Here is a 21,432-nt window from a genome sequence, read left to right on the forward strand (position 1 = left end):
TTCATCTAATTTTCTATTCTTGGACTCATTCTGGTGAAGGGGATGGTATTCGAATGTTGTATGTGGGCCGGAGTCATAGTACAGCGGGTAGGACATTTGTCTTGTATGTGGCTGACCCAGGTTCTATCCCTGGCATCCCATATGGTCCCTTCAGCACCACAAGGAGTAATTCTTGAGTGCAGAGACAGGAGTAACCCCTGAGCATTGCTGGGTGTGACCCCCCACCCAAGGTAGAATGCTGTATGCATGAAACAGTACTGTAGTACTGTACATGATTTAACAGTACTGTAAATCATGGTGCTTAAAATAAAAAATATTTTCAAATTAAAAATGCAAAAGAAATGAATGCTTTATGATCTTTTATTTTTATTTCCAAATTCAACACCCTCAGCAAAAGTTAATCTCTCCACCTACTAACCTTTATTTCTAACTTAACCTCACACTGGGATTGCTTCTGAGAAATCTCCCTTAGTATTCTATTGAGAATTAATTGCTCTATTATCTATTATTTTAGATATACTTTGTGTTAATTTTCCTGTCAGATTTGCATTGTTGCTAGATTTGTGCATCTCCAGTTATATTCTAACTTTTGGAATTATCTTTCAATTAGCAATTTCTATTAATACTCATATAGTGCATAAAGTGTTTTGTGTAATAGGAAACTTTCCTAGGTTGAATGTGACAGACTGTTATTTGTGTTTTGCTTCCAGTAATAGGTAACGATTCAGGAAATTTTACTTCCAGTCAGGAAACAGAGAGTTACTTAGGAAATCTCACCTTCAGTCAGGAAATAGACAAAATGGAATTGATTTCAGGTAATTCAGTAATTCCCCAACAACCAAAAACTGCACAAGGTAAGTTATGAACAAGTCCGTGTGTTTTATAAAAGTAAAAGAAAGTCTATCTCTGTGGTTGTGTGTATATAAAATAATGAAACCAATAAGGAATAAATGAGTTAAGCGCATTAACCCTATTGCATATTAATTAAATATGTTCTGCTTGGAATTTAATCTAGAAAATAAAAATATCATATGTATATGATCAGTTTTAGATATTTAGAAATGCGTTCATTATAATCCACTTACATTTGACAGTTATTGTTAATGCTGATATATTAATAATAGTCCAGTGGGAATTAATGTACTATAAATTGTCTCAGTGCTATTAAAGTTAATAAAGAAGGAAAAATTTAAATTGAACAAGTAAATTTTGTGTTAGTTACTGTGGTTGCTCTGACCAGGTTTACTGGAGGCCACCGGCCAGCAGAGGGCCACGTGTCGTGGTGCGGGGACGGAATAAAGGGCCTTGCACAGGCAAAACCTTTGCTTTCTTTAGAGCTACAGTCTCACCCAAGAGTGTATGTCTTACACTTCGTTCCTGGATTGTTTATAATTCATTTTTCACATTTAAAGCTCCGTGGTTTTTTTTTTTTCATGTTTAAGTGTAGTGATAGGACATTTACTCTGCTTTTGCTTTAGTTGGAGTTTGTCAGCCTTGCGAAGACAATTGGCACCAGTATGGGGCCAACTGCTACTCTGCTTCTACAACTCTGAGTTCTTGGAGCAACTGTGACCTTCACTGTTCAACGACAGATTCAAGCTTCCTAAAATTTAATACTGAAAAAGAGATGGTAAAGACAAGCAGATATCTTTTAAGTTTTCCAAGTTTCTCAGGATATAATTGGATTCCAGGATTCTCTTCTGATATTACTGCTTCCATATAGGAACATTTTTGAAGGGGGCGAGGATTTGGGCTTTCCTCAGAGGTGCTCAGGGCTTAATCCTGGTTCTGGGCTTCGGGAACTAAATGTGATACTGAAGGTCGAACCCTGGTCAGCAGCAAGCAAGGCAAACACCTTAACTTCTAAACTATCTCACACCCCCACCTCTGACTCCCAGGAACATTTGGTGAAACACATCAGGTTATGCTGTTCCCTCTCTTTTATTCCTCTTTTTGAAACTTTCCGAAGAAATCCTGTGCCATAACATTTGTGCTGAATTTTTTACACCTGACTATTGTCCATTCTATAACCTCCTCATGTTGTGGCAGATTTTTTTTTTAAAATTTATTTATTTTTTAATTAGTGAGTCACAGTGAGGGTACAGTTACAGATTCACACATTTTCGTGCTTGTTTTTCCCTCATGCAATGTTTAAGAGCCCATCCCTCCACCAGTGTCCATTCTCCACCACCAATGAACCCAGTATCCCTCCCACCCCCCAGTCCCATCCCCCCCACCCCACCCAGCCTCTGTGGCAAGGCATTCCAATTTGATATCTCTCTTTCCTTTTGGGTGTTGTGGCCTGAAATAGGGGTATTGAGTGGTGATCCTGTTCAGTTTCTAGTCTACTTACAGCACGCATGTCCCTTCCCATGTAGGATCTCCAGTCACATATTACTTGGTGTTCCCTTCTTTGTCTGGGATGACTTTCCCCCAGCGTGTGATGTTGTGGCAGATTTTGATAACCTTTTCCATCCTTGGAATATCGAGAATATCATGCCAACCACTGCATATCCTTGGGGACTCGTTCATTACTTACCACCTTAAACAGTCACACTTTTGCAATGATCTATGGCCATTGTAGCTGACTCCACAGGATCCTCTGATGTCCAGGTGTCCCACTGTGTCCAGGGTCCCAGGTCCCGTGATGTCCACAGGGCCAGGTCTCTGCTCCAGTCAACTCTGTTTGGTTCCGGTGAATGATGTCCTGGTCCCCAGATACGCCAGTCTCACTTCGCTCTTTGCTCTGTTTTCCCTGCTCTGTTGCTGGGCTCTATGTCTGGATTTGGGCCTCTGGGGCTCTTGTCTTTAGGGTGCTGAGCGAGCTGCTTAGTTTCATTGCCAGTGTCTTGTCTTTGTTCTCAGTCCCTGAAATATGAGAGCCGTCTGTTACTTCTGCTGCCAATCTGTGGACCCAAGAGAGGAGTTGAGCGGTAGGAAGCCACCTGTCATCTCTTACTTATCCCCATCCACCCTTTGTTACGTGGCTACTGCCATGCCAGTACACAACTATTTGGATTATCATTACCATCTAGAATCTCCTCCTTCACTGTCCTTCTAACAGGTGTTGATAAATAACTGACTTTTAGTTGGATGCAAATGAATCCAAGAAAAATTTTGCATTGTGCAGTAGGATGACTCCAGATACAATTTTCAAAGTTCAGGAAGGCAAAGAACGTTTTTCATTTCTCAAAACACAGACAACTAAGTAATGCTCTTTGATTTTTTTTTCTGCTCTCATTATATCCAGGATTTTGTGAAAAGATTGGCCAAGATGCTATCGTTTGATCATGGCAGTAAGTTTTGGATCAGCATACGGTACAACAGGACACAAGAGAAATGGACTTGGTTAGATGACTCAGCTTTTACCCTGGAGAAGTAAACATTTTTATATTATTTTAAAGTCCAGTTCAAGAATCTAATATTAATTATCTAGTGTGCATATGTGCATACAATTAGATGCTGTAATTCCATGACTAGTGGTTGGTTCTAAAATATGATAATCACTGTCATCCTGTTGCTCATCGATTTGCTTGAGCGGGTTCCAGTAATGTCTCCATTGTGAGACTTGTTACTGTTTTTGGCGTATCAAATATGCCACAGGTGGTTGACCAGGCTCTGCTGTGCAGGTGGGATACTCTTGGTAGCTTGCCGGGCTCTCTGAGAGGGGCAGAGGAATCAAACTCAGGTCGGCCATGTGCAAGGCGAACACCCTACTTGCTGTGCTATCACTCCAGCCCAAAGTATTATAAAAAAAAAGAAAATAAATTAGATAGAGTAGAAAAAAGTGGGGATGGAAAACATAACAATATGCCAAGAGAATTACTCACTGTTGATTTTAATACTGATATTGAGACTTTTACATTGTTATTTTTCTGTTATGTAAAGTTAGATTCTTAAGCTGGAAGATATATAAGAAATGAAACGCAGGGAAGTGGCCACAAAATTCATTACCAGAGATGACTAAGTAAGTCAAGCCCTTATGAAAGGAATAACAGACCCTATGTATGTCTAATGAAATGTTAAGCCTCACTACAGAGTCTGAAATACCATCCAATAACCACTAAATATATCTGGCTCCAAACAAAATATCACATAAAGAAGGAACTGAACTTGTGAGTTTATTAATAAAATAAATTATAATGTTTTCTATTTGTGCTGTGTGTGGAGCAGGGTTGAGTCATCCAGGTGATCACTGAACTATCCTGTTCTCAGAGCCAGTGACTACACCCCGGGGAGGCCTGCGACCACCTGAGCAGAGCCACTAAACCCTCCAAAATTGCGTTTTATATTTTGCCTGAGAACATATGAAGAATCATTTGGACTAACATGTTTTTTATCTTACCACATTCATTCTGGGCTGGAGCAATAGCACAGCGAGTAGGGCGTTTTGCCTTGCACGCGGCGGACTGGGGTTCGATTCCTCCGCCCCTCTCGGAGAACCCTGCAAGCTACTGAGAGTATCTTGCCCACACAGCAGAGCCTTGCAAGCAACCTGTGGCATATTCAATATGCCAAAAGCAATAGCAAGACTTCTTATAATAGAGATGTTACTTGTGCCCGCTCAAACAAATCAATGAGCAACGGGATGACAATGATACAGTGACTTTGATTCCATTTTGAATGAAATAATGCCTTAGAGGAATTTAGCAGCTTATTTTTTCATTAGAATCCTTTGGTATCATAAATTTGTAGTTGGAATTTAGAGTTCTAAAAATGTTGGACCAGAAGTTTCTCACTAGTATTTTTACTATATTAGTGGTGGAACAGTAGTTTGAAACTCTATTAGCTGCCATGTCCTTTCCCTTTGAATGAAACAAATTTTACTATTTATTTATTCTATGTACAATCACTATTTATGACCCTTAAATAAATTAAATATAAATTTTCTTTTAGTGAGGTTTGTAGATAAAATATTATTTCATTTACAATGTGATTATTTTTTCTTTTCTAGGGTAAACTTAGAAGGACTTGAGCCTTCCAATGATCAATGCATATATATAAAAAATTTCAAATTATACAGTGAAGAATGCAAAATACCTGGATATTGTATGTGTAAGAAGACAATGCAATAAAACTATTTGTTATAAACACAAAAGAGAAAATTCCAAAACATTTCGAAGAAGAAAATTGTCTTATTTTAAAATATACTCACCTACAGTTCTTGCTATAAATGTTTTTGTGTTGGGAAGGTGTAGATTCAAGAAGTGGTCTCAATGGGTCATATGGGAGTTCTGGTCTTTTTTATATCTGATCCATATAAATTTATACAATTTATACTATTAATTAAATGTAAAGAGGACTTAATGATTAGCTTTTCAAAAGGAGCTATATGAATCTGGATTAAAATGGGAAGTGTTAGGAAAACAAAAGGAAAATATATGATAAATTAAAATTTAGACTGCCCCTAAAAATGAAAGATATAGCATAGGAGTAAAGACACTTGCCTTTCACACAGCGCACCCCAGTTCTAACCTCAGCACCTTGTTTGGTTCCCTCTGAGCACCACCAAGGGTCAGCTCTGATCAGAGAACAAGGAGAAAGGTCTGAACATAGGTGGTCATAGCCCAACCTCCCCTTTTAATGCCCCACCTATCATATATATATATATATATATACATATATATACATACATATCTTTGTGTGTGTATTATGTTTTTTGTGTGTATGTATATATATATGTATATATATACACATGTGTTTTATATATATACATACATTCTCTTTCTATATATACATATCAAGGTGTTTTGTAAATATTGACATTCTCAGTTCATTTGTTTGAATGGTTTGGCAGATTTTTGTTGCTTCTTTTTGGTCTTGGGGCCACACTAGACTGTACTCATTGTTTACTCCTGGCTCTGCACTCACAAGCCAATTCTGGCAGGGGTCGGGGACCATATGGGATGCTGGGGACGGAAACTGGATTAGCATTACTGTTACATTAAAAACATTAATATGAAAAGATATATGCACACCTACATTTTTTTGCTATAAATGTTTTTGTGTTGGGAGGGGGTAGATTCAAGAAGTGCTATCAATGGGTCATGTGGGAGTTCCAGTCTTATTTATATTAAAATATATTTAGGTGATTTTTCTTATATATGTATATAAACATATAAACATATGTTTAATAGTCATACCCAGCAATAGCACAGCAGGTAGGGCATTTGCCTTGCATGCAGCTGACCCGGGTTTGATTCCTCCATCTCTCTTGGAGAGCCCGGCAAGCTACCGAGAATATCCTGCCTGCATGGAAGAGCCTGGCCAGCTACCTGTGGCATATTCGATACGCCAAAAACAATAACAAGTCACACAATGGAGATGTTACTGGTGCCCGCTCAAGCAAAATGGATGAAGAATGGCACAACAGTACTACAGTGCTACATTTATTGCAGTGAAGAACATTAGTACCACAAGAAAAATATGTAATCAAATGGCCAAGTTCATGTTGACACCACCGACGCCTCTTTTGTCATATATTCCGAGGAACAGTTCTTTTCCAGTGTCAAAAATGGTGTGATATGATTGATGCCTTCTCGTTTCAGTCAGACCAATGATGCTGTACTTGATCTTCTGCACTTGCACCATCAGATCCTCGATGGATGCTTCTGATGACAGTGTATGTGCATTGAAAGTACAGACAGTCATTTTAGTCTTTTTCGTTTTGGCAGTCTAGTTCGTTCCTGAGATTTTATCAGCCTCTCCTTGCTCATCCTTCTTAACACTGCTGTATTGGGGGCTCTTTCGGTTTCAGCAAAATGAGGCCCATTGTTGTTACTATTTTTGGCATATCGAATATGCCAGGGGTTGCTTGCCAGGCTCTGCCGTGCAAGCAAGGTACTCTCGGTAGCTTGCTGGGCTCTCAGAGAGGGATGGAGGCTTTTAGGGCGGCTTCCAGTTGCCCTTACAGGTGTTCCCATTGTTCATACCATATTTGAAGCCCATCAAATATGGTGCGAAAATTATGGAAAATGGGTATTAAGTGTCCTACTGTGTCGTGAAAGCGGCCTGGAGCATGTCGGTGGCTGGGTAGTAGAGGTAGTAGAGGTTGCTGGTGAGGGATTTATCTGGATCCGGTAGGGTGGGTCATCTGGGTTTGATCCCTGGGGAGGGGCACCACAGACTGTAGGAATTTCCAGGTCTCATTGAGCCTGGAGTACAAGGTTGCAAAGCTCTGCTTTACCTGGTTCTGTGGGCTTCACTCATGCATGAGGTTCGGCCCGAGTGTCCGGAAAGCAGCCTGGAGCGTGGCGGTGGCTGGGTAGTGGAGGTAGTGGAGGTCTGCCGGGGAGGTATTTATATATGGAAGGTCACTGTCACTGTCACTGTCATCCCGTTGCTTATCGATTTGTTCGAGCGGGCACCAGTAACGTCTCTCATTGCGAGACTTATTGTTACTGTTTTTGGCATATTCAATACACATGGGTAGCTTGCCAGGCTCTGCTGTGCAGGCTCCACATTCTCGGTAGCTTGCCGGGCTCTCTGAGAGGGTGGAGGAATAGAACACAGGTCGGCCGCGTGAAAGGCGAACGCCCAACCGCTGTGCTATTGCTCCAGCCACATATGAAAGGTACACAGATTAAATAATGATATCAAGCCTATATCTGAAGCATTCATTAAGAAAAATTGTACATGTTGATATTTATGTATTATCAATGCGATATATTCACCTTAAACAGTAACCACAAAGTAAAAACATATAACAGATTTTTAAAATAATGATAAGGAAATTGAAGCATGGCATGTCGAGAGAAGATGACATCACAAAGAAACTTAAACAAGAAAAGGAAAGACCAAACTAGTTATAGACTTCAAGAAAATATGTTGTCAGTGGGGTAGGGGTGGGTGTGATATTTTTTTTTTTCCCTAGAAAGAAGTTTCCTTGCAGTCTGAGTGCTTAGGAGCTGGCTTTCTAAACTGTTGGGATTTATGCCTTTGATCGTTAAATCAACAGATCGATCTAAAGTGCACTGGCTGTTGAGGTTTCCCTGGCGCAGAGAAGGAGCATCGTCGGAAAACGAGTTTATGTTTCTGCTTGTCTGCATCAGATCATCCTTCTCTGCTTTCCTTAACTCCATATTGATTTTGATTTGTGCTACCTCATTGCTATAGTCTTTATTCTCAAACTTTAGGGGAATTCGTTTATGACAGGGGAAAGTAAATAAAGCTGACTTAGGGTTCGGCAGGAGGCTGAGTGGAGGTACAGCCCTCTATCTGCTCTCTGATTGGTGAAGAGGTTCCCCCCTCTATCTGCTCTCTGATTGGTGGAGAGGTTACTAACGTTTAGGGCAAAGGGAAAGGTGGAGGATCTACATAAGTGGGATCTTCTAGTTGCATGTCTTTTTTCTTTCTTCTGAGGGACTTTTTTGAAGTTTTTTTTTTTCTGAAGTGGGAGATGGGGGGAGGGAAGCACTCTTTGAGTGGCACCCCTGCTAGTCTTTACTGTTGCCCCCTCAGTTTCTATTGCTGCTTTCACTGCAGTTTTTGTTGCAGTTGTTACCTTGACTACTGTATTACTACACTAAAGAGGCTGCTGCAGATTTTGCTTCTGTGAGGTTTTCTGTTTTCTAGACTTGCCACTTGAGATCTCTCAGTAAGAAAAAGTTGCTTTGGCTTTCCTCTGTCCCCTCCTGCTGTCTACGAATTGAAGTGGAAGAAAAGGGGGCGTTGGTGGTGTTGGGTGAGATCTTTATTCAACAGGCAATGGTATTAAACAAAGAGCTGAGACACTGAAAGACCTCCAGTGTTGGAAGTGCTAATCTTAACCGCTATTCACAAAGACCACCGCGGTGACACTAGCTATGTACTTGCTATGACACATTGGCTTTCTCAGGTGTGCACATAACAGCTCTTCAATTCTGATTCATGGTAAAACTCCTCTCTACAAATGAGATAGCAACAATCAGTCACAGCTCCAGAAAATGACTTCGTCAATAGGTAAAACAAACTCATCCTATTGTTAGTGTTTCACTTTCAGTAAAGTATTCAGTAAATTACATGAGTTGCATGACACATTATTACAACATAGACTTGAGTTAGATGGTTTTGCCTAACTACACAGTCTAACATATGGGTTTGGAGTATCTTTGAGATTGGATAGGTAACTAATGGTATTTTATAGATTAAGTGAAAATTATGCACAGTATCTACTACATACCTGATAGGTAGAAAATACCAAAATTGTTTTACTGTTTAAGAAATAATTTGATTACCTAACATAATAAATTTGGAATTATTTCTCTGCTAAAAATTAGGGGCAAGCTATATTATTATTATTATTAAATAATAAATCATATAAATCTTTTTTCCTAGATCAATTGCAGGAAACCTGAACTTACAAATCCATAAATTTTTTTTATTTATTTATTTTTAAACTTTTTATTAAATCACCATGTGGAAAGTTACAAAGTTCTCAGGTTTATATGTCAGTTATACAATATTCAAACACCCATCCCTTCACCAGTGCCCATATTCCACCACCAGAAACCCCAGTATACCCCCCGCCCCCACCCCCTACCCCCTACTGTATAACTAATGAATTTCACTTCATTTTTTCTTTACCTTGATTACATTCCATAATTCAACACAAAACTCACTATAGTTGTTGGAGTTTCCAACCAAGAGAGACAGACCTACTACATTTGATAATTAGTTTTTCATTGCTGGAAATGAAGAGATATGTAGCCCCACTGCTACAAGTACATAACTCTCTCTCTTTTTTTTTTCCTTTTTCCTTTTCCCTTTTTTTTTTTTCTTTTTCCCTCTCATCCCCCTTCTTGCGCCTCATAGTATGGTGTACGCCACACCGCGTCGGCCAGCGTGGGGCTTTTGCTTAGTTCACAGTCCAGAGGTGGCTGCTACATTAAAAACCTTCAATATTTCAACAAAAACTTACTGTTATTATTTGGAGTCCTCCCCCAAGTCAGACCTGTTCAAATGGAACCGTTTCACATTGCTGACAATTATAAATGTTAAGTTGCGCGTCCGCGTGGTTTTGGATTTCTGTATAAAGTCCAGGGAAAATTCTGCCAGAAATTACATAGCCCAGCTCACAGTCCCAGTGCATTGCTGTAAGAAGTCTCTGAATTCAAAGTCTTTAGGCACAGAGTGTCCGATTCTCACTCAGCGGCTCCGGATTTATCTGGGCCGGGGCGTGCCAGTTACGCCCCCTTCCCATGATTTCCTGGGAGCCCCAAAAGTAAAAACCGAATACCTCTGGGTTTGGAGTCACAGAAGATGGCGCCTGCCACATGGGTGCCCCCAGCCCTCCGCTTTCCGTGCAGGAAGACAGGGTGGGAGGAAAAAAAATCCACCCCCGGCAGCACAGAGTTGTAGCCCAGTTCGGTGTCCCAGTGCATCGCTATCGGGTGCTGTGCTGCAAATCCATAAATTTTTGTCTACCAGTGAATGAGATTTAGGAAAAAATTAAATAAAGATCAGTTTTCTACAGAGACAATTTTTACTGATAAGAATAAAAGACTGGATTTAGGTGCATCTGATCCTTCTTAGAAAATCCTGTTACTTTCCAAGTCTTACCTGTATGTCCAAGATTCATCAATAGATCTATTTATGTTGCAAATATGTTTGACTAAGGCCGAACAAAAAGATTCAAAGCTATTTTAATTATATTTTGTAAAAAATGTTTGAGCTTTAGATTTTAAGAAGTCATCCATTTGTCACGTCTGTTGTGTGAGTTCAGAGGAAGAGCCCACACCTTCACCTCACAAACCACTACAGAGAGACAGTTTCTAACTACAGAAGGGTAAAAAGCCTCAGATGCAGGTGCTCAAGGTCTTTGCAGAGTCTGGACGATGTTCTCATGTCTACCTGGTTTCAGTCTTACATATGGTACTTACTAATTACAATAAATGTGCAGTAAGATCTGAAATTTGGAAAATGTGCCTGTTGCTCTGTGGTTTTATAACCCTCTCTTTATCCTAATTATTCATATAATGACAATGTTTAATCTAAAGTAAAAGGAATGTGGAAGAATCCAGGCCATTCTGGCAGCACCATAGGCTGGAGAACGCTCCGGACCCCAGACCGGGCCAACAACACCAGGGTGCCAGACGGGGAAGATACAGCCAGCACGCCTTCTCCAGATGGAGCCCCGGCGACACTGAGCTTCTGCTAACATGGCTCCGGTATGCCGGACTGGACATCTTCAAACCTTTCCTGATATACAAAATATATGCTCTGGAATGGCTCTGCCACTCCTGAGCATCCAGTATCCCAGAGGCACAGAAACCAATCTCAGAATGCAGCGGCTGCTGGCAGATATACTCTTGGACTCTCAATTAAGCTATGGCCCCGTGCAGCCCCAGGGCGGGAGGAGCGGGGGAAGGTTTCTGTCCCTCGGCCTTTTGCCCCCTGTGACAGCATGGCGACCGCCACCATTCAGAATCAGCTGGACAGAGAGGTAGGAGTTTGCAGTGATGAGACGGATGCATGGGAATCTTGCGATGGGGGAGGCAGAACCAGCCCTGCCTCCTGCCCAAATGAGACCCCAAGCGGTCGCCCATGGACAGCTCCTCCGCTCCTGAACAGCCATGATCCCAGCGCCACAGAAACCAATCTCGGAATACAGCGGCTGCATACCTCTGGACTTAATACCAGAATCCCAAATCTGGGCGGCCACTTCGTGATTGTGCAACATCATATGCTCTTTGTTATGAACAATAGAAAATATACAATCTAACGATGCCATTCCGACAGGTCTGACTGTTGGGGGGAAAACACCAAATAATGATAGTGAGTTTCCTGTCGAAAATTGAATGTCATCAAAGTAAGGAAAGAGTAACGTGCTAATCATCTGCCACACAGGCAGAGGGGGAGTGGGAGGCGGGGTATGCTGGGGTTATTGGTGGTGGAACATGTGTACTGGTGAAGAGATGGGTGTTTGAGCATAATATGACTGAGACTGGATTCTAAAAGCCCTGTAACTGTTCTCACGGTAACTCAATTAAAAAATAAAAAAATTAAAAAAAAATTTTTTAAATGTAAAAATATAAAATAAAATAAAATACATGAATTTGTCACCATTACTTGGTTTCTATGCAGACACCACACTTCCTAAAAGAGATGGTGTGAAAACTTGAAAAATATATAAATATACAACAAATTACACACTCTTTTCTTTCACTTTGCTTGAACAATTATGCCAATATATTAATGAAAAATTGCTGTCACTATTTATCTTCTATTTTGGTGCTTTCGATTTAAATGAAACTGTTTAGTGTTTTTGGTTAGCATTCATCATTGAATTTTGTATCCCATTTAAACTTCAATTATAAAATGATGTCATTCTTTTTAAAAAATCAAATACTCCCAAACTATACCATAATCAGGAAGATATTATGTCACATGTCAGAGATCAAATAAGAAAAATATGCTTTAAAATATTCCACAAATGAAATATCTTCCTCGTTTTTTTTTTAATTTTGGGGGCCACATCTGGCTGTGTTTAGGGTTTACTTCTGAATCTGTGCTCACAGATCAGCCTGGCAGAGCTTGTGGGAACCAGCTGGGATGCTGAGGGTTAAAGTCATGCGTGCAAATATCCTAACTTCTGAATTATCTCTCTAGGCCCACATTTTCCTCATTATTATTGAAGCATGTCTACTACTTAGAAAAGTTCAGACCCACTATCAATTCATATCACACTTTGGTACCCCACCATATACCGTAGTGCTGTATTATATATAGCAAAACTCACTTTTATAATTCTGTTATACATATATTTTAAGAAGCTTGCAATGGCAACATAACTTGGATTCTAATTATATTTTTTAAACACTCAAATATAGTTCAGATACACAATTTGATTTTAACATTTTACTCTATAACGTGTCAATGCAGAGAATGAAACTTCATTTTTTCCCTTTTTAGTCTTTCCTCCCTGCGTGTTGCTGCAGTGCTCACTCAGTGCTTAGTGGCCACGCACACACATTTTGACTTGGTGTTTGCGAGTCCTACTCCTCCAAACTGAATGCCTGCTTATGTGTCCACTGGGGCCACTTTCACTTTGGGGAGCTTGTGCATGTTTGGCTTGTACTCTCACTGGGACTCACACACGTGATCTCTGATGCAGTGCTCAGACATCATCAATGCTCACAGGGAGGAGGTCAGAGCCTATAGCTGCAGTGATTGTACAGCTTGCCTGCAGAGTGGATAGATATGTGCTTCGGGGCCGAGGAGCACAGGCCTGAGAGTAGCCAGGCAAAGCAGTTACCAGAATCTTTTTCAGCACATCCCAAGTGCTCCGGGGATCAAACTCAGTCCTTTATGCTTGTAGATAGGCCCCACCAAGACGTTTCCGCGGACTGTCTTCATCTAGTTCTTAAGAAATGGAAATGTGTTGGGGCTGGAGCCATAGCACAGCGGGTAGGGCATTTGCCTTGCACGTGGCCAACCCAGGTTCTATTCCCAGCATCCCATACGGTCCCCTGAGCACTTGCAGGGGTAATTCCTCAAGATGAGATGGGGTGTGTTCAGGGTGGTATGGCCGTAGACTTCAGGGGTAATTCCTGAGTGCAGAGCCAGGAGTAACCCCTGTGACCCAAAAAGGGAAAAAAAAAGAAATGGAAATGTGTCAAAACAAAGCCATTCTCATTCTTTGGTAAAGCAGGAATTAGGGTAATTCCTAATTATCCTATATTAATATGATGAGACAGGTGTGAAAATAGCACATACGAAAACAATTGAAGTCTAAAATAGCTTATGAATTAGGCTTGTAACATTTTTGCTTGATTACATTTCTCCCAACATTCGAATACATGTACTCAAAAAATTAATAATACTAGAGGGTTTCTTATGAAAATTATTGCTCTTTTTTGGATATGTTCTCGTTACTGCACTTCTTGAAGGTGCAACTGATTCTGCTTCTAGTTTTGCTACTTTTACAAGCTTTTTTCTACTAAAGCATAGAGAGGTGTTTATTTATTTTATTATTTATTTATTTATTTATTTATTTCTAATGGAATCACCGTGAGAACAGTTACAAAGATTTTAGGTTTAAGTCTCAGACATACAATGATCAAACACCCATCCCTTCACCAGTGCACATGTCCCACCACCAAGAACCACAGTATAACTCCCATCCTACCCTTCCTCCACCTGTGTGGCAGATGATTTCCACTTTACTCTCTCTCTACTTTGATTATATTCAATTTTTTGACAGAAGACCCACCATTATTATTTGAAATTTTCCCTCAACAATCAGACCTACTGAAAAGGCATCCTTAGATAATTTGTTTTCTATTGCTGATAGCAGAGAGTCTCTTGCCCACATGCCTGGCTATCTTCCCTGAGGCCCCTCGGAGGGGATGGGCTCCAGCTTCCCTCCCCACCCCGAGCAGAGCTCCCGGCGGCCAAAGGCACCGGAACCTAGCTACAGCCATGCTCGAGGCCCCTCTCCACACGTTCGGACAGGCCTCATGCATGAAGGTACCAGCAGAGGAACCCAGGTGTGTGTAATCCCATCAATGGCCAACATCCAGAGAGAGACTTAAAAGCAAGCTCTCAGAAGAGAGTGATATCTTGTAGCCCACTTCTCCATCTGGGAGAAACTGGCAATCTTCTGAGAATTTCCTGCCCACATGGGACAGCCTTGCAAGCTTCCCATGGTGTATTCATATGCTAAATCCAGTAACAAGCTGGATCTCATTCTCCTGATCCTGAAAGAGCCCCCAGTGTGACATCGTTGGGAGGGCCGAGTTGAGATGGACTTCTAAGATCTCAGGGAAAGGATGGAATGAGAGGTTACTGAGCCCACCCGAGAAATCGTTGATAAATGGGATTTCATGATCGTGATTGCTGACAATGAAGAGCATATGATGTTGTGCAGCATGATTTTAGATTTTTGGTATTTTAGTAATTAAGCCCAGAAGGATTTCTGCCAAAAGTCACTGGGTTCTGAGATTGGTTTGTGTGCCTCTGGGATCATGGCCGTTCAAAAACCAGAGGGATCGTTCATGGGCAGCAACTCAAGATCTCATCAGGGTGGGGCGAGGGGCTGGTTCCACGCCCCCATCCTGAGAGGCCCCACTTGTCTCATCACTGCAAGCTCATACCTCTCTGTCCAATAGGCTCCAAAAGATGGCAGTCACCATGCTTCCCCTGAGCGAAAAAGGCAGAAGGGACAATGCGATTTCCCACTTGGGGTGGCACGGGGCTGTAGCTTAATTCACAGTCCAGGAACATTTCTGCCAAAAGCCTCTGGGTTCTGAGATTGGTTTGTGTGCCTCTGGGATCATGGCCATTCAGGAGCTGGAGGGGCCATTTGTGGGCAGCAACTCGGGGTCTTGTCAGGGCAGGAAGAGGGGCCGGTTCCACCCCCCACATCCCAAGAGACCCTGTGCATCTTGTCACTGCAAGCTCATAAAGAGGTGTTTATTTATTTTTATTGAATTGCTGCGTGTTGTAAAGTTACTAAGTTATTCATGATTGAGCTTCATTTATACAATGTTCTTACACCAATCCCTTCACCAATAACCACTTTCCTCTATAAACGACCTCAGTTACCCTTCTGTCCTCTGGTCTGTCTCTGTGGTAGGCATCTTATGCATCTTTTTAGCATTCTATTCTCCTTCAGTAAATCGCTTCCCTCTACCAGTGTTGAAGTGCACCTTCCCTGACTGTTGCTTTTGGCATTTGTTATTCTCCTACTATGTTCCTTTATCCCCTGCATGTGAGAGAGATATTCCCTTGTTTGTTCTCTCCCTCTGAAAAACTTTATTCAGCACAAAACTTTCTGGATCTATTCATGTAACAGAAAATTGTGTGACTTCTTTTTTTTTTTTCTGCCCTGTAGTATTCCATTGTGTATATGTACCATAGTTTCTTTATCCAGTCATCTGTTCTTGGGCACTTAAGTTATTTTAGATTTTGATTGTTTTGAAGAGAGCTTCAATGAACATAGGAATGCAAATGTCAATTGTATTTTTGAGTCCTTGGGATATATTTCAAGAAGTGAAATTACTAGATAGTATGGAAGTATGGGAGCTCAATTCTTGCTTTTTTTTTTGAGGTATGTTCATATCATTTTTCAAAAAGGGTGGATTAGTTGACATTCCCACTAGCAGTAAATGAAGGTCCCTCCCCCAGCCCTGCCCCACATCCCTGCAAACACTGACTGCTACTGTCCTTTACTGCTGTGAGCCAGTCTCTGGTGTGAGGTGATAATCACTTTTTTTTTTCACTTCCCTGATGATTAGGGAAATGATGTGCTTTTTGGCCATTTATATTTCTCCTTTGAGAAAGTTTCTATTCAACTCTCACATTGTTTTGATGGTGTTGGGAATTTCTTTCTTATAAAGTTCTATCAGTGCTTTTAATGTCTTGGGTATTAAGCCTCTATCAGATGACTGGTGGGCAAATAGTTTGATAGTTTGTCCTAGTGTTTCGGTATCATTAACTTACAGACCAGATTAAATATAGGATCCAGTTTGTGTCAACAAACCAAAGTTCATAATCAGTCTTTATAACTCTTTGTTAGAGTCCTAGTCTTTAAAAATAATATTATTATCAATTTTGCTGGCTTACAAGAATTGTTCTCCCTTCTCACATCATGGGAAGCATAGATATCTATAATATAGAACACTTTTCTGCAAGAAATCAATCCAGCATAAAAAATATTTAGGTTTTTCATTTTTTAAATATTGTTTTATTTTAGGTAACATGATGATGGGCTGGAGCGATAGAACAGTGGGTAGGGTGTTTGCTTGCATGCAGCTGACCTGGGTTTGATTCCTCTGCCCCTCTCAGAGAGCCCGGCAAGCTACTGAGAGTATCTTGCCCGCACGGCAGAGCCTGACAAGCTACCCATGGCGTATTCAATATGCCAAAAACAGTAACAACAAGTCTCCACAATGGAGACGTTACTGGTGCCCACTAGATGAACAAGGGGATGACAGTGACAGTGACAGTGTCAGTGACTGGATGACAGTGACAGCGAACATGACAGTGACAGTGACAAGAATTGTATATTATAAAAAGCAGTGATAGCTAATAGGTGAAGATATTAAATAGGATAGATGCATTTTTATTCAAAAGGAAATTGATTCCATAGAAGAATAAATTAGCATCTATATTACCTGGGAGTATGGAATGCACAATATATTACATGCTACACAGAGAGGTTTGCTAAATTCCAGAGCTGTTCAAGAGACTGAGTAGAGAAGTACCAATGTGAGTGACAGTGAGTGTCATGTATATAGCTCCCTTCCTCAACCTAGTCTTTTCTTATTAACAACTCTAAGCCTGCTCTTCAGACTTTTCTCTTGTTTTACCACTTTCTCCCTCAGTAGGCCATTAGCTAATTCCTCATTTACTCTTCTCAGACTGTGTTTTTTCTGATCTTGAAAATGACAACACCCTTTTCATATATTTTTATTTCCAAAAACTCATTTTCAATGTTATACATAGTTCTTCCGTATTACAGAAAATGGAAAAAGCTGGGATTTTATATCGAAAATCTATGATTCATAGGTGGAAGAGCAGTAAAGATTTCAGGAAATCTGGAAGGAAAAGATAAAGAAATTTTATAGCCACAGAAATTGAAGATTGCTTTTAAAAATGCTTTCTATGTGTGCTGTGTGCATGAAGGATTACTGAGTTCTACTATGCCTTGATTTCCTATCTTCCAAAATAAATGTGCTTGTTGCCAAAGAATTTGTTTTTAGTAGGAAGCATGAGGTGTGGGGTGGGCGAGGGAGAATAAGATAATACTACAAGAGCTTGAAAAGAGCGGTGGTCAGCCCGAAGGAAGAGTGGGTGCTGAGAGGAGATAAAGTACTAAGTGTGAAATCCTGTAACAGTAATGCAAACCACAGTGCCAAAAATTATACGTTGCTGTCATAGAGGAAGACAGGTGGGTGGGAGGGAAATGGGGGTGTTGGTGGATGAAAGTAGACATTGCGAAGGGATTGGTGTTGGAACATTGTATGCCTGAAACCCAATCATAAGCAACTTGGTAATCCATGATAACTAAATAAAATATTTTAATGAGTGTATTTATGTATCTTCATTATTAATTCAGGAATAAATGAGCTAAGAAGTGCTAGACGCTTTAACCCATGTTTGGTATTGGTGTAATGACTGTTTCTTATCAGTAAATGATAATACTGTTTGAAGATTATTTTAGTTTATCATTATCACTGGTTTGCTGTTATTATCAGTAAATGATAATACTGTTTGAAGATTATTTTATTTTATCATTATCACTGTGGCTCCCTGCAGTGCTCAGGAGTTACTTCTGACTGAACTCAGTGATCATTCCTGACAGTATCCAGGGACCATATAGAATGCTGAGGAATGAACCCAGGTTGGCCTGGTGCAATGCAAGTATCCTACCTGCTGCACTATCACTCCAGTTTTGAGTGAAACTTATTATACTAAATTCATTACCTTTTGATTGGCCATTGTTCATTGTTTTCTAAGTAATTTTGTAAATGGCATCAGTGTTCAACTATTATAAGAGGAAAAAAGTTTACCTTAATACTTTATGATAGTGAAAGGGTTCACAGAGCTCTAGTTTGGAGAGAATTTCCTTTATTGAGGCCCTGGAACTTTTCCTTTTTCTGGTGTATGTTATCAGTCTATATCTGTCTCCCACAGATATACCTAACACACAGTGTTTAGGATCAGAGAGAAAATACAGCAGGCAAGGCAAGCCAGGAGTAAACCCTGGGTGTAGCTAGGTATGGACCTAAATAAAACAAAAAAAGCATTCTTCAGTGCATTTCCCCAGAGCCCCATTGGCTCTGCCCATTGGCACCCAGGTTCGGGGGTGGTCCTGGGTTGCCCAGCCGGGGTGGCCCAGGCCATGGGACAGACAGAGGAGGAAACGAGGGCCAAGCTGGTTGATTGATCAGGTGCCATTTATTCCATTCTCTCCACACACCTGTTCCAGTCTCTCTGAGCTCCCCATTCTAGTCTCACACTGCCCCTCATTCCCATCTCCTCCATTCTCTCCTGCTTATCTCTTTGTGCTGCATCATACAGCCTGGACTCTCTCTCTCTTCTCTGGATTCTGACTCTGACTGCTTCTTCCTAGACGACTCCCTCACTCTCTCTTTCTGCCTCTATATGTAAAAACTATATTTACAAGTCAACAGAGCACAAAAAAAGAAGTTACAAATAAACACAGAGGAATGGGAGCACTGTGATGGGAGTAACCCAAATAAACCTAAAGCTACCTGTGGCAATGCTATCCTACAAGGGGCTACTTCTGACTGTGTGCAGTGGTCTCCTGGTGATATTTAGGGAACCATATGGAATGCCAGTGATGGAATCCAGATAGGCTATGTGCAAAGCCAATGTCTTACCCACTGTTCTATCTCTCTGCACCCCTTGCTCACCCCCCTCCAAGTTCTGTATCTGCAGTTTCCAAACACTTTGCGATGCCACCCACAGTGGTTATGAATAAGCCTGCTTCATGAATCACCTGTATAGATCACTCCTCAAACAACAACAAAGACCTAAAAATTGAGCTTCCCTATGATCCAGCAATACCACTCCAGGGAATATATATCCTACAGGCACCAAAACATAATACAAAATACCCATCTGAGAAGCCATGACTGGATACAGAAACCCTGGTAAATCTACATAAGAGAATACTTTGCAGCCACCAGGAAAAACGAAGGCATGAAATTTGCTTATAAATGAACAGACACGGAGCGTATCATGCTGAGTGAAATGAATCAGAAGGAGAAAGACAGACATAGAATTATTGCACTCATTTGTGGATGTAAAAAAAAACACACAGTATGAGACTAATACTCATGGACAGTAAAAATAAGGAGGACTGTTTCATGGTTGGAAACTTGCTGCAAGTTGGGGATTGGAGGGAGAGGGCAGTTAGGACAGAGAATGGACCACAATGACAATGATACTCTAGCCCTGTAGCACTGTCGTCCCATTGCTCATCAACTGGTTTGAGCAGGCACCAGTAACATCTCCATTGTGAGACTTGTTACTGTTCTTGGCATATTGAATACGCCACAGGGAGCTTGCCAGGCTCTACAGTGCGAGCGAGATACTCTTGGTAGCTTGTCAGGCTGTCTGAGAGGGATGGAGGAATCGAACCCGGGTTGGCCACATGCAAGGCAAATGCCCTACCCGCTGTGCTCTTGGGGCCGATGACAATGGTAGTTGGAAATTATTAAGACTGAGTGTTGAAGTGAGGTAAAGGAACATACGTGATAACCTTTCAGTACCTGTATTGCAAACCATACTGCCCCAAAGGAAATGGAGATAGAGAGAGAGCAAGCAAGAGAGAGAAAATGAAGAAAAGCATCTGCTATAGAGGCAGCCTGTGGAGGGGAGGGTGAGGAGGGAGGGAAACTGGGGACATTGGTGTTGGAAAGTGTACTGGTGAAGGGACAAGTGTTGGAACATTGTATGACTGAAATCCAGTCATGAACAACTTTCTAACTATGTGTCTTATGGTGATTCAATTAAAAAAATAAATAGAATTACAAAAAAAAAAAAGAAGCCCTAAGAACTTATGTGGTTGTAAAACTCATAGTTAATAAGAAAGCTTGATGCAATCAATAAACAACAGTGAAATAAATAATCTAGGTCTACAGGTGCATCTATCAAAGCACAGGTAAAGAAACTGGAAAAATATAGAGAGAAATGGAATTTAAAATTCGCATATGGATGCCAGAGACACAGTGCCACAGGTAAGGCACTCACCTTGCGTCTGCCCAATCCCTGATCACAGCTGGGTGTGACTGCCCAACATTTTTTAAAAAAACGTCTGAGAGATATAATAAAAATTAGGAAATAAATAAAATAGAAACCAACAAATGATACGAAGTTTCAGTGAAACCAAGAACTCATTCACGGAACAGATCAATACAATGGTAACATCACGGCTGGATTCAATGTATAGTGAAGCTGTACTCTTTATATTCAGTGAATGGGACTTTGTACGCTTCTCTGCTTTCTGTATCTTAAATATTAGCCTTTCATCAGATATATGGTGTGAAAATACTTGTCACATTGAAGGGAGTATCTCTATTTTAACCATTATTTCTTTCATAGTTTAGTATAATTTTTGTTTGATGTAGTACAAATTTGTTTATGTTTGCTTCATTTATTCTTTGCAAAGGATGTCAAACCATTGACGATGCCATTACAGTCAATAGATGGGAACAATACACATAAATTGTTATATATTAAACAATATGTATGTAGACAATGGAATATTACTCAGCTATAAAAATGTGGATTTTTTGCAGCTTGCCTCATCTTGAATTGCAACCATACTAATGTATACCAAGATAACTGAAGCAATCCAGAAAATAATAAAAAGTAGTAAATAATCTTTCTTATGGGTAGGTAGAATAAAAAAAAAACAAAGTAAGATAAAATTGCCAGCGAAAAATCCTCGGATTTTGCCTATGAAATCAACTTAGCTAA

The sequence above is a fragment of the Sorex araneus genome, chromosome 10, assembly GCF_027595985.1.
Source record: "Sorex araneus isolate mSorAra2 chromosome 10, mSorAra2.pri, whole genome shotgun sequence".
In the NCBI taxonomy this organism is placed as follows: Eukaryota; Metazoa; Chordata; class Mammalia; order Eulipotyphla; family Soricidae; genus Sorex; species Sorex araneus.